Source organism: Pleurodeles waltl, chromosome 1_2 (genome assembly GCF_031143425.1).
Source record: "Pleurodeles waltl isolate 20211129_DDA chromosome 1_2, aPleWal1.hap1.20221129, whole genome shotgun sequence".
Taxonomy (NCBI): Eukaryota; Metazoa; Chordata; class Amphibia; order Caudata; family Salamandridae; genus Pleurodeles; species Pleurodeles waltl.
Window position 1 is genome coordinate 537,086,154 of NC_090437.1, and position 14,965 is coordinate 537,101,118.

Consider the following 14,965-nt stretch of genomic DNA (forward strand, 5'->3'; position numbering starts at 1 on the left):
CTGTGATCTATCGAGTAACCTCCACACTTTCTATCTCCTCATGTTATCAATTGATGCCACAAACATCATCTAGGCCAGGGCTATGAAACCTTTCCTGCAGTGAGACCCAGTCCAGATTAGTCCAAACCATTGTGAGCTACTAAAGACCAAACAACCTTTACATTATTTGCACATAACACAGCTACATTGGTTTCATGCTTCATCTAAGAGCCTGATATTCCGGTTTACACCACATACAGTGACTAAGGGCAGTATGGAGGTGCTTCCATGTGTCAGTGAGAGCATGGTTTTAAGAGATGTATAACCCCTTCGCTGCCAGGCCTTTTCCCCCTCCTGTGCCGAGCCTTTTTTTGGCTATTTGGGGCAGTCCGCGCTTAGGCCCTCATAACTTTTTGTTCACATAAGCTACCCTCGCCAAATTTGCGTCCTTTTTTTCCAACATCCTAGGGATTCTAGAGGTACCCAGGCTTTGTGGATTCCCCTGAAGGAGACCAAGAAATTAGCCAAAATACAGTGAAAATGTTTTTTTTTTTTTTTTAAATGGGAAAAAAGTGCTGCAGAAGACAGCTTGTGTTTTTTTCCCTGAAAATGGCACCAACAAAGGTTTTGTGGTGGCAAGATCACCATCTTCCCAGCTTTCAGGAACAGGCAGACTTGAATTGGAAAACTCAACTTTTCAACACAATTTTGACATATTACTGGGACATACCCCATTTTTACTATTTTTTGTGCTTTCAGCCTCCTTCCAGTTAGTGACCAAAATGGGTGAGAAACAAATGCTGGATCCCAGACAGCTAAACTTTCTGAAAAGTAGACGACATTCTGAATTCAGCAAGGGGTCATTTGTGTAGATCCTACAAGTGTTTCCTACAGAACATAACAGCTGAAATAAATAAATATTGAAATTGAGGTAAAAAAACAGCAATTTTTCTCCACGTTTTACTCTGTAACTTTTTCCTACGATGTCAGATTTTTTAAAGCAATATATCGTTACGTCAGCTGGACTCTTCTGGTGTTTTTTGCAAAGTGCCTACCTGTGGATTTTGGCCTCTAGCTCAGTCGGCACCCGGGGAAACCTAGCAAACTAGCACATTTTTTAAAACTAGACCCCTAGGGGAATCCAAGATGGGGTGACTTGTGGGGCTCTGACCAGGTTCTGTTACCCAGAATCCATTGCAAACCTCAAAATTTGACGAACAAAACACTTTTTCCTCTCATTTCGGTGACAGAAAGTTCTGGAATCTGAGAGGAGCCACAAATTTCCTTCCACCCAGCGTTCCCCCAAGTCTCCCGATAAAAATTGTACCTCACTTGTGTGGGTAGGCCTAGCGTCCACGAAAGGAAATGGCCCAAAACACAACGTGGACACATCTTATTTTTTTTACCGAAAACAGAGGTGTTTTTTGCAAAGTGCCTACCTGTGGATTTTGGCCTCTAGCTCAGCCGGCACCAGGGGGGGGGGCAGAAATGGCCTAAAATAAAATCCCCCAACCCCCCTGGGGAGTGACCCTTGCCTACGGGGTCGCTCCCCCTGCGTGACATTGGCGCAAAAAAAAAGATCCCCGGTGCCTAGTGGTTTCTGCCCCGCTTGGGGGCAGATTGACCTAAAATCAGCCGATCTGCCTGGGGTCAGAAATGGTCTAAATACAATTTGCCCCCCAGGGGAGCGACCCTTGCCTAATGGGTCACTCCCCATCTCTAAAAAAACAAACAAACAAAAAAAAACACATAAAAAAATTAGCCCTGGCGCCTAGAGGTGTCTGCCCCCCCTGGGGCAGATCGGCCTAATAACAATAGGCCGAACAGCCCCGAGGGGGGCAGAAATGGCCTAAAATAAATTTGCGCCCCTGCCTCCCTCATCCTCCTGGGGAGCGACCCTTGCCTACGGGGTCGCTCCCCTTGGGTGACATTGGCGCAAAAAAAAAGATCCCCAGTGCCTAGTGGTTTCGGGGGCAGATTGACCTAAAATCGGCCGATCCGCCCCCAAAGCGGGCAGAAATGGCCTAAATACAATTTGCCCCTCCAGGGGAGCGACCCTTGCCTAAGGGGTCGCTCCCCATCTGTAAAACAACAACAACAACAAAAGTCCCCGGTGCCTAGTGGTTTCTGCCCCCCTTGGGGGCAGATCGGCCTAATTAAAATAGGCTAATCTGCCCCCGGGGGGGCAGAAATGGCCTAAATTAAATTTGCCCCCCCACCCCCCTATGGGAGCGACCCTTGCCTAAGGGGTCGCTCCCCACCTCTAAAATAAAAAACAAAACAAAAACAAAACAAAACAAAAAAAATGTATCCCTGGTGCCTAGAGGTTTAAGGCCTTAAGGCCTTAAATAAAATGCCCCCCCGGGAGCTACCCTTGCCCAAGGGGTCGCTCCCCTCATGCCAATTTCATTTGAAAAATAAATCCCTGGTGTCTAGTGGGCATTTCAAAAGCCGGATTGCTTTACAATCCGACTTTTGAAACGCAGATAGAGACTTCAAAGGGAAGGAAATTCCTTTCCTTCCCTTTGAAGCCTCTCTCGGCCTCCCCCACGTCATCGGAAGAGAAATGCCTTGCATTTCTCTTCCGATCGAGGCCTCTGTGACAATCAGTGTGCGATCGCGTGCTGATGTCACTGGGGTGAGGGGGCCGAGGGTGGAAGAGGAAGGTCTTCCCCTTCCATCCCTGCCTTGTAGGGGTGGGGGGGGAACCCCACATAGGGAGAGCTAGAGCTCCCTCTGGGCTCTGTGCACAGGACGTAATGGTTACGTCCTGGACACACAAGCACTGTGCCTGAGGACGTAACCATTATGTCCTGGGCACAGAAGGGGATAAACACATGTGTACTAATGGGACATACTTGAATGGGTGATTGAAAATCTGTGCCATTAATACTTGCAGCACAGGAAATACCTTTCCCCAAATGTGGCACAATGACATTTTTAAAACATAAAGATGTTATTATTTCAATATATGGGCTATAATTTCACTTGGCAGAACAGCATCAGACAACTTTACAACTTTAAACTTCTGGCACTTTACATTTCACTCATTTTGACATGGGCTGTATGCTTTCACTTTTACTTGTTGTACAGTGTCTACTGGCCACTGGAAGTAAGGGGTCTGCAGTTTGTCCAATGAAACCTGAAATTGTGAGTGACATTGTTAGAAATGGGGTTTCTGGTTGGCTAGGGTATGCATCTAAGCTAGGCAGAACCCACCCACTCTAGTGAGGGCAAGGGAGTTACACGTCCAAGATAACCCCTGCTCACCCTCTTGGTAGCTTGGCACAAGCAGTCAGGCCTAACCCGGAGGCAATGTCTAATGCATTTACACAACACATACAACACACGTGACACAATATGTACACCACAAAGTAAACACAACACTGAGCTATGTAAAAATAAACTGTATTGCACAAAACATAATTAGACCAAACATTACGTAACGTTGGTAATACCCTGCTACCTTAGCAGTTGTCAGAATGTTACACAATTTACTAATACTCTGCAAGAATAAGCAGTTGTCACAATAGAACACATAAGTACTCAGGATTCTGCAACATAAACAGTAGTCAGGAATTACAATAAAGAAATTCACTTGTCATAGAGAATATCATAAAGGCCTATATTAGGAACATAATAAAATTATATGGGAAGTCATAAAGAAAAGGAACACATACATCTGCCTATCATGCCCATATTAGGAACAGCTAGCAAAGGTATATCTTTAGGAAAATAACCCTGGAGCATACCACCCTCCCAGTGTCCCCCAAAGTACCTTATTTTGGAGAGTAAGGCACTCCTAGTGCCTGGAAGATCGTAGTGGGGGCCCCCAGCGCTCCTATGCGCTCAACAAGCCACATGCAGCTCCTAAGGGAGAGGGGTGGTCGGCACCCTCTCTTGATTTCCTAATGAGCCCCTCCTGGGGCCCGCGATCACTGTGGGGCCCCTGAGCCTCCACTGACCTTACCACCAAGAGGGAGGGCAAGGCAGCCCAACAAAGCAATGGGGGCTACAGGAAGGGTCCTCCGGTGAGGCCTCCCTTCTCCGTTTCAGCAAGCCCAGGCCGGGCAAGCAGGAAGTGAGGCTCGGCGGCTGGGGGACCTCCGATGAGGTTTTCCTTTCCGTAGTCCGTGAGTGGATGCCTTTCAGCACCTTCCCATGGCTTGGGGGAGCAGGGAGAGCCTCTCTGATGAGGCTTTCCCTCTGTTTACAAATGCGGCCGCACCCGACATGATGCGTGAGCACCTCTGCTGTCTTCCCTCATCTGCAATGGTGGCAGCACAAAAACAGGTGCTGACATGTGCCCCGGGGCGCCCCTCACAGTGCGCTTCCCCCGGGGGGCACAATAAGATCTCGCTCGCTCTTATTCATGAATTAACAGTGCCCCGGTGGTCCCAAGGGCGGTGCATCACTCGCACTAAATAAAGGCAGTCTCCCAGGCAGTGGCTGTGAATTTGCAGAAGCTGCGACCCCAGCCAGCGCCCCCGAAGTGCTGGTGGGAGAGATCGTCGATAGGGCAATCTGAGGGGTCTCCAGGCCACTAAGTAGGGCACTTCTTCAGGCACAGGATGGCTGCACTGGAGCTCGTCCACACAGTGCTGTCCTCGAGTTGTGGAGACCGAAAAGGAGCGCTTCTTCCAGCGCTCGAACAGTCAGGAGAACAGGGACCCTAGCATCCAGCCCCTGGGGACAATAAATGGAGGTACAGGCGGCAGGGCACAGCAACAGGCCAGCACAAGGAAAATGCAGTCAGTGGCAGGTCCTCCTGGTGACCCAGCAGGTCACAGGTCAGCAGAGCAGCAGTAGCCCATGGCGGTCCCTGGTGAGTCCATGCAGCAGCGTCCTGTGTCCAGTTTCCAAGAATGTCTCATGAATGTGTCAAGAATGTTCAAATTGTGGGGAAAATTCCCCTGTACTTATACTAAGTTTGAAGTGTTCTTGTCAATGCGGAGGAGAGGGAATGCCAACCAGTTACAACTGGTTCTGGGAGTGCTCCTTCTCTCCTCCAGCACAGGCTCCAAACATCAGTGGGGGGTGAATGACCCTATTGTGCGAGACCAGGACACAGCCTTTACAAATGCAGGTATGCCCCGCCTCTCCCTTCTCTCAGCCCAGGAAGACTATACAATATGTAGATGCACCTCTGTAACACCTCCACCCTCCCTGTGTACAGGCTGTCTGAAAAGTATGCACAAAGCCCCAACTGTCAGTCTGCCCAGACGTGGATTACAAAAACACCAGAGTCCTGTACTTGTCACTGTCGGTTATTAGGGTAAGTGCATGGCACACACATTAGAAGAAATAACATCAGCAAACAATGAGTAACAATTACAAAAATAATGTCATGACAAAGGTATTCGAAAGAAAATTACATTTTTATTGTAACCGCTTTTATGAGATAATCCTCTCAAAATATATACTTAATCAAAGACATTTCTAAAACAGCTGCATAATTTTAAACAGTCCCAATCCTAGGTTGTACGCCGAGAGTTTGCCTCCTATTTGAAAGGTCAAATTCAACCTCCTCAAAAAGGAGCATCTACTGGGCAGAGAGCAAGCATGTCATTGATCTTCTTTGGGGGGTGGGAAGGGTCTTTGGGTTTGGCAGTGGTGGGTGTGGTTTTGGGAGGGGTGGGTTTAGATTTGTCAAGGGGTATCTTTGGATTTGGGAGAGGTGGGTTTGGATTTGGCTGGGTTGGGTTGGGGTGGTGGAGTGGTGGGTTTACATTTAAGAGGGATTGTTGGGATGTGCAAGGGGTCTGGCCAAGGGCAAATAAGAGTCTACCATGGGGAAATGGGTAGGGTGGTAGGCATGGAATTGCATTTGAGAGGTAGATGGAGTGGAATTGGGTGATGTGCGTGTGCCTGTTGATGGTGCAATTGCCTGTGGGTCTGATGTATGTGGTGTAAGTTTTAGTTTGTTTTTCTCTCTGGGTGTCTGTTGTTCGGGTGAGTGTAGGGGTTTCTGTATAATGTGTGTAATGTCTAATGTATATGTGTGTGAATAGGTATGCTATCTAGGTACTGTATGTGGTTGTAATGCCTGCAGATGTGCTAGTGCATGTGTGTGTGTGTTGGTGTTGGTGTGTGTGTTGGTGGTTGTTGTAGGAGGCTGGACAGGCTTGTAGTGAGTACCAAGGGGTACTTACACCTTGCACCAGGCCCAGTTATCCCTTATTAGTGTATAGGGTGTCTAGCAGCATAGGCTGATAGATAATGGTAGCTTAGCAGAGCAGCTTAGACTGAACTAGGAGACGAGTGAAGCTCCTACAGTACCACTAGTGTCATATGCACAATATCATAAGAAAACACAATACACAGATATACTAAAAATAAAGGTACTTTATTTTTATGACAATATGCCAAAAGTATCTCAGTGAGTACCCTCAGTATGAGGATAGCAAATATACACAAGATATATGTACACAATACCAAAATATGCAGTAATAGTATTAGAAAACAGTGCAAACAATGTATAGTTACAATAGGATGCAATGGAGACACATAGGGATAGGGGCAACACAAACCATTTACTCCAAAAGTGGAATGCGAACCACGAATGGACCCCAAACCTATGTGACCTTGTAGAGGGTCACTGGGACTATTAGAAAATAGTAAGGGTTAGAAAAATAGCCCTCCCCAAGACCCTGAAAAGTGAGTGCAAAGTGCACTAAAGTTCCCCAAAGGACATAGAAGTCGTGATTTGGGTATTCTGCAGGAAAGACACAAACCAGCAATGCAACAACGATGGATTTCCAGTCGAGGATACCTGTGGAACAAGGGGACCAATTCCAAAAGTCACAAGCAAGTCGGAGATGGGCAGATGCCCAGGAAATGCCAGCTGTGGGTGCAAAGAAGCTGCTAAAGGACAGTAGAGGCTTAGGTTTCTGCAAGAACGACAAGGGCTAGAGACTTCTTCTTTGGAGGACGGATCCCTCACGCCGCGGAAAGACCGCCAACAAGCCTTGCTAGCTGCAAATCATGCGGTTACTATTTTTGGATGCTGCTGTGGCCCAGGAGGGACCAGGATGTCGCCAATTGCGTCAGGGGACAGAGGGGGGGTCGAGCAAGACAAGGAGCCCTCTCAGCAGCAGGCAGCACCCGCAGAAGTGCCAGAAACAGGCACTACAACGATGCGTGAAATGGTGCTCACCCGAAGTCGCACAAAGGAGTCCCACGTCGCTGGAGAACAACTTAGGAGGTCGTGCAATGCAGGTTAGAGTGCCGTGGACCCAGGCTGGACTGTGCACAAAGGATTTCCGCCAGAAGTGCACGGAGGCCGGAGTAGCTGCAAAAGTCGCAGTTCCCAGCAATGCAGTCTGGCGTGGGGAGGCAAGGACTTACCTCCACCAAACTTGGACTGAAGAGTCACTGGACTGTGGGAGTCACTTGGACAGAGTTGCTGGATTCAAGGGACCTCGCTCGTTGTGCTGAGAGGAGACCCAGGAGACCGGTGATGCAGTTCTTTGGTACCTGCGGTTGCAGGGGGACGATTCCGTCGACCCACGGGAGATTTCTTTGGAGCTTCTAGTGCAGGGAGGAGGCAGACTACCCCCACAGCATGCACCACCAGGAAAACAGTCGAGAAGGCGGCAGGATCAGCGTTACAGAGTTGCAGTAGTCGTCTTCGCTACTATGTTGCTACTATGTTGCAGTTTTGCAGGCTTCCAGCGCGGTCAGCAGTCGATTCCTTGGCAGAAGGTGAAGAGAGAGATGCAGAGGAACTCGGATGAGCTCTTGCATTCGTTATCTAAGGAATCTCAAGAGACAGAGACCCTAAATAGCCAGAAAAGAGGGTTTGGCTACCTAGGAGAGAGGATAGGCTAGCAACACCTGAAGGAGCCTATCAGAAGGAGTCTCTGACGTCACCTGATGGCACTGGCCACTCAGAGCAGTCCAGTGTGCCAGCAGCACCTCTGTTTCCAAGATGGCAGAGGTCTGGAGCACACTGGAGGAGCTCTGGGCACCTCCCAGGGGAGGTACAGGTCAGGGGAGTGGTCACTCCCCTTTCCTTTGTCCAGTTTCGCGCCAGAGCAGGGCTAAGGGGTCCCTGAACCGGTGTAGACTGGCTTATGCAGAAATGGGCACCATGTGTGCCCATGAAAGCATTTCCAGAGGCTGGGGGAGGCTACTCCTCCCCTGCCTTCACACCATTTTCCAAAGGGAGAGGGTGTAACACCCTCTCTCAGAGGAAGTCCTTTGTTCTGCCATCCTGGGCCAGGCCTGGCTGGACCCCAGGAGGGCAGAAGCCTGTCTGAGGGGTTGGCAGCAGCAGCAGCTGCAGTGAAACCCCGGGAAAGGCAGTTTGGCAGTACCTGGGTCTGTGCTACAGACCACTGGGATAATGAGATTGTGCCAACTATGCCAGGATGGTATAGAGGGGGCAATTCCATGATCATAGACATGTTACATGGCCATATTCGGAGTTACCATTGTGAAGCTACATATAGGTAGTGACCTATATGTAGTGCACGCGTGTAATGGTGTCCCCGCACTCACAAAGTCCGGGGAATTGGCTCTGAACAATGTGGGGGCACCTTGGCTAGAGCCAGGGTGCCCACACACTAAGTAACTTAGCACCCAACCTTTACCAGGTAAAGGTTAGACATATAGGTGACTTATAAGTTACTTAAGTGCAGTGTAAAATGGCTGTGAAATAACGTGGACGTTATTTCACTCAGGCTGCAGTGGCAGGCCTGTGTAAGAATTGTCAGAGCTCCCTATGGGTGGCAAAAGAAATGCTGCAGCCCATAGGGATCTCCTGGAACCCCAATACCCTGGGTACCTCAGTACCATATACTAGGGAATTATAAGGGTGTTCCAGTAAGCCAATATAAATTAGTAAGATTGGTCACTAGCCTGTTAGTGACAATTTGAAAGAAATGAGAGAGCATAACCACTGAGGTTCTGATTAGCAGAGCCTTAGTGAGACAGTTAGTCATAACTCAGGTAACACATTCAGGCACACTTATGAGCACTGGGGCCCTGGCTGGCAGGGTCCCAGTGACACATACAACTAAAACAACATATATACAGTGAAAAATGGGGGTAACATGCCAGGCAAGATGGTACTTTCCTACAGTTGTGCATGTTTGTGTGGTGGTGGGTGTGCTGACTTCCGGTGTGGTGGTTTTGCATGTTTGTATTATGAGGGTATTGTGTCTGCAGGCGTGGTGGTGGTGGCTGCGTATATGGGTGTGTTGCCTGCAGGTGTAGTGGTGGTGGGTGTGATGATGGGTGTGGTGTCTGTGGGTATGCTTGTGGTGGGTATTGTGTCTGTCTGTCTCTGTGTCTGTGTGCTTTGCTGTGCTTGTGTGTTTGTGATGTTTGTGCAAGTTTGAGTGGGTGCCTTTAAAGGAGTAAGCGTGCTATGGATAGGGCTTGGAATAGGGATTTGGGTTGGGGAAGAGGTGAGAGTTGGGACGCAAGGTTGGGATTGGTAGGAGGCTGCGGTCAGTGAGGAGGCCAGACCTTGGAATGACCTCTGTAGGCCAGATGTGGCACTATGAATGCCATCTAGGTAAGGTAGCATTTGTGTCATCTGGTCACCAAGCCCTGATGGCATTCAGTAGTGCTGTAGGGCATACAGACATAGTCTATAAGAGGTCAATGGTCTCCTAATTGAGTGCAGCCTTGGAGACAGGTGCAGTGGGAGGTACCTGCCGTAAAGGTGACACCCTCCCTTTTAGGGGATGGATACAGACAACTGGGGGAAGGAAGAGAGCGGGTGTAGATGGGGACTTGGGTGGTAGACAATGATGCAGGAGGTAGCATCACAATAGGGTCCTTCACTCCTAGGGACTGGTCTTCTGTGGAGGCCTCCAAAGATGAAGATTCATTGCTGATGGCCTCTGTGCCAGTCCCCTCACCCTCTGTGCCAATGTCTGCATGAGAACCACAGTAGCCAGGTTCTTCACAACTGCTGCTGACAATGTCATTTTCTTCTTGCTCAGATGACACTGAAAACACGGATACAACATTTTGGGTGTATCTGTGTAAATAGAATTAATAGAACTTAACACAAACTTTGCTCACAAAACACTTGCCAGGTCTACAGAAATCTTGAAAAGTTTAAAAGAATCATCTTCGTGATGTCATCAGTGAATGTCCATAGCAAGTCCTGCAACATTTGTTGGCATTTGTTAACCAGCTTCAAGGCTCACAAACTTGGCTACTTTCTCTTCAGTATCTACGGCATGGAGGGAATAATTCCACATACCAATTGTTCACAGACTAGAAATTCCCCATGCTTGCTCCTATATCATGAATGCCTTTGAGCCAGATGTAAAAAGCATTTTTCTGGTCGCAAACGTTTTGAGTGATTTTGTTTGTTTGCAGTGGAGTGACACAATTTTGTTGCATCTCTCATATGAATTCCCAAAACCGTCAGTAAAGATTATTTTCAAACATTTAAAAGTTCCTCGAAAAAACTTGCTGTGATCTATCGAGTAACCTCCACACTATCTATCACCTCATGTTACCAATTGATGCCACAAACATCATCTAGGCCAGGGCTATGAAACCTTTCCTGCAGTGAGACCCAGTCCAGATTAGTCCAAATCATTGTGAGCTACTAAAGACCAAACAAAATTTACATTATTTGCACATAACACAGCTACATTGGTTTCATGCCTTATCTAAGAGCCAGATATTCCGGTTTACACAACATACAGTGACTAAGGGCAGTATGGAAGTGCTGCCATGTGTCAGTGAGAGCATGGTTTTAAGAGATGTATAAACACATGTGTACTAATGGGACATACTTGAATGGGTGATTGAAAATCTGTGCCATTAATACTTGCAGCACAGGAAATACCTTTCCCCAAATGTGGCACAATGACATGTTTAAAACATACAGATGTTATTATTTCAATATATGGGCTATAATTTCACTTGACAGAACAGCATCAGACAACTCTACAACTTTAAACTTCTGGCACTTTACATTTCACTCATTTTGACATGGGCTGTATGCTTTCACTTTTACTTGTTGTACAGTGTCTACTGGCCACTGGAAGTAAGGGGTCTGCAGTTTGACCAATGAAACCTGAAATTGTGAGTGACATTGTTGGAAATGGGGTTTCTGGTTGGCTAGGGTATGCATCTAAGCTAGGCAGAACCCACCCACTCTAGTCAGGGCAAGGGAGTTACACGTCCAAGATAACCCCTGCTCACCCTTTTGGTAGCTTGGCACAAGCAGTCAGGCCTAACCCGGAGGCAATGTCTAATGCATTTACACAACACATACAACACACGTGACACAATATGTACACCACAAAGTAAACACAACACTGAGCTATGTAAAAATAAACTGTAATGCACAAAACATAATTAGACCAAACATTACGTAACGTTGGTAATACCCTGCTACCTTAGCAGTTGTAAGAATGTTACACAATTTACTAATACTCTGCAAGAATAAGCAGTTGTCACAATAGAACACATAAGTACTCAGGATTCTGCAACATAAACAGTAGTCAGGAATTACAATAAAGAAATTCACTTGTCATAGAGAATATCATAAAGGCCTAAATTAGGAACATTATAAAATTATATGGGAAGTCATAAAGAAAAAGAACACATACATCTGCCTATCATGCCGATATTAGGAACATCTAGGAAAGGTATATCTTTAAGGAAATAACCCTGGAGCATACCACCCTCCCAGTGTCCCCCAAAGTACCTTATTTTGGAGAGTAAGGCACTCCTAGTGCCTGGAAGATCGTGGTGGGGGACCCCAGCGCTCCTATGCGCTCAACAAGCCACATGCAGCTCCTAAGGGAGAGGGGCGTTTGGCACCCTCTCTTGATTTCCTAATGAGCCCCTCCTGGGGCCCGCGATCACAGTGGGGCCCCTGAGCCTACACTGACCTTACCACCAATGAGGGCTACAGGAAGGGTCCTCCGGTGAGGCCTCCCTTCTCCGTTTCAGCAAGCCCAGGCCGGGCAAGCAGGAAGTGAGGCTAGGCGGCTGGGGGACCTCTGATGAGGTTTTCCTTTCCGTAGACCGCGAGTGGATGCCTTTCAGCACCTTCCCATGGCTTGGGGGAGCAGGGAGAGCCTCTCTGATGAGGCTTCCCCTCTGTTTACAAATGCGGCCGCACCGGACATGATGCGTGAGCACCTCTGCTGTCTTCCCTCATCTGCAACGGTGGCAGCACACAAACAGGTCAGCACATGTGCCCCGGGGCGCCCCTCACAGTATGCTTCCCCCGGGAGGCACAATAAGAGCCCACTCGCTCTTATTCATGAATTAACAGTGCCCCGGTGGTCCCAAGGGTGGTGCGTCACTCGCACTAAATAAAGGCAGTCTCCCAGGCAGTGGCAGTGAATTTGCAGCAGATGCGACCCCGGCCAGCACCCCCGAAGTGCTGGTGGGAGAGATCGTTGATAGGGCGATCTGAGGGGTCTCCAGCCCACTAAGTAGGGCACTTCTTCAGGCAGAGGATGGCTGCACTGGAGCTCGTCCACACAGTGCTGTCCTCGAGTTGTGGAGACCGAAAAGGAGCGCTTCTTCCAGCGCTCGAACAGTCAGGAGAACAGGGACCACAGCACCCAGCCCCTGGGGACAATAAATGGAGGTACAGGCGGCAGGGCCCAGCAACAGGCCAGCACAAGGTAAATGCAGTCAGTGGCAGGTCCTCCTGGTGACCCAGCAGGTCACAGGTCAGCACAGCAGCAGTAGTCCATGGCGGTCTCTGGTGAGTCCATGCAGCAGCGTCCTGTGTCCAGTTTCCAAGAATGTCTCATGAATGTGCCAAGAATGTTCAAATTGTGGGAAAATTCCCCTGTACTTATACTAAGTTTGCTTTGTTCTTGTCAATGCGGAGGAGAGGGAATTCCAACCAGTTACAACTGGTTCTGGAAGTGCTCCTTCTCTCCTGCAGCACAGGCTCCAAACATCAGTGGGGGGTGAATGACCCTATTGTGCTAGGCCAGGACACAGCCTTTACAAATGCAGGTATGCCCTGCCTCTCCCTTCTCTCAGCCCAGGAAGACTATACAATATGTAGATGCACCTCTGTGACACCTCCACCCTCCCTGTGTACAGGCTGTCTGAAAAGTATGCACAAAGCCCCAACTGTCAGTCTGCCCAGACGTGAATTACAAAAACACCAGAGTCATAAGCACAGATAAATGTGCACTTTCTAGAAGTGGCACTTCTGTAATATTAATAAAAAATACACCTCCACCAGTAAGCAGCATTTCTTATCACTATCACAAACATAGCAAACATGTCTACACTACCCCTCATAAATCAGACAATACCACTGTAGGAAAGTACCATCTTGCCTGGCATGTTACCCCCATATTTCACTGTATATATGTTGTTTTAGTGTATGTGTCACTGGGACCCTGCCAGCTAGGGCCCCAGTGCTCATAAGTGTGCCCTGTATGTGTTACCTGTGTTATGACTAACTGTCTCACTGAGGCTCTGCTAATCAGAACCTCAGTGGTTATGCTCTCTCATTTCTTTCCAAATTGTCACTAACAGGCTAGTGACCAATTTCACCAATTTACATTGGCATACTGGAACACCCTTATAATTCCCTAGTATATGGTACTGAGGTACCCAGGGTATTGGGATTCCAGGAGATCCCTATGGGCTGCAGCATTTCCTTTGCCACCCATAGGGAGCTCTGAAAATTCTTACACAGGCCTGCCACTGCAGCCTGAGTGAAATAATGTCCACATTATTTCACAGCCATTTACCACTGCACTTAAGTAACTTATAAGTCACCTATATGTCTAACCTTTACCTGGTAAAGGTTGGGTGCTAAGTTACTTAGTGTGTGGGCACCCTGGCACTAGCCAAGGTGCTCCCACATTGTTCAGGGCAAATTCCCCGGACTTTGTGAGTGCAGGGACACCATTACACGCGTGCACTACACATAGGTCACTACCTATGTGTAGCTTCACAATGGTAACTCCAAACATGGCCATGTAACATGTCTAAGATCATGGAATTGCCCCCCCAATGCCATCCTGGTATTGGGGAGACAATCCCATGATTCCCCGGGTCTCTAGCACAGACCCGGGTACTGGCAAACTACCTTTTCAGGGGTTTCACTGCAGCTGCTGCTGCTGCCAACCCCCCAGACAGGTTTCTGCCCTCCTGGGTTCCAGCCAGGCTTGGCCCAGGAAGGCAGAACAAAGGACTTCCTCAGAGAGAGGGTGTAACACCCTCTCCCTTTGGAAAAAGGTGTTAGGGCTGGGGAGGAGTAGCCTCCCCCAGCCTCTGGAAATGCTTTCATGGGCACAGATGGTGCCCATTTCTGCATAAGCCAGTCTACACCGGTTCAGGGATCCCCCAGCCCTGTCTGGCGCGAAACTGGACAAAGGAAAGGGGAGTGACCACTCCCCTGACCTGCACCTCCCTTGGGAGGTGCCCAGAGCTCCTCCAGTGTGCTCCAGACCTCTGCCATCTTGGAAACAGAGGTGCTGCTGGCACACTGGACTGCTCTGAGTGGCCAGGTCCAGCAGGTGACGTCAGAGACTCCTTCTGATAGGCTCCTCCAGGTGTTGCTAGCCTATCCTCTCTCCTAAGTAGCCAAATCTCCTTTTCTGGCTATTTAGGGTCTCTGCTTTGGGGAATTCTTTAGATAACGAATGCAAGAGCTCATCAGAGTTCCTCTGCATCTCTCTCTTCACCTTCTGCCAAGGAATCGACTGCTGACCGCGCTGGAAGCCTGAAAAACTGCAACAAAGTAGCAAAGACGACTACTGTGACCTTGTAATGCTGATCCTGCCGCCTTCTCGACTGTTTTCCTGGTGGTGCATGCTGTGGGGGTAGTCTGCCTCCTCTCTGCACTAGAAGCTCCGAAGAAATCTCCTGTGGGTCGACGGAATCTTCCCCCTGCAACAGCAGGCACCAAAGAACTGCTTCACCGGTCCTCTGGGTCCCCTCTCAGCACGACGAGCGAGGTCCCTTGAACTCAACAACTCTGTCTAAGTGACTCCCACAGTCCAGTGACTCTTCAGCC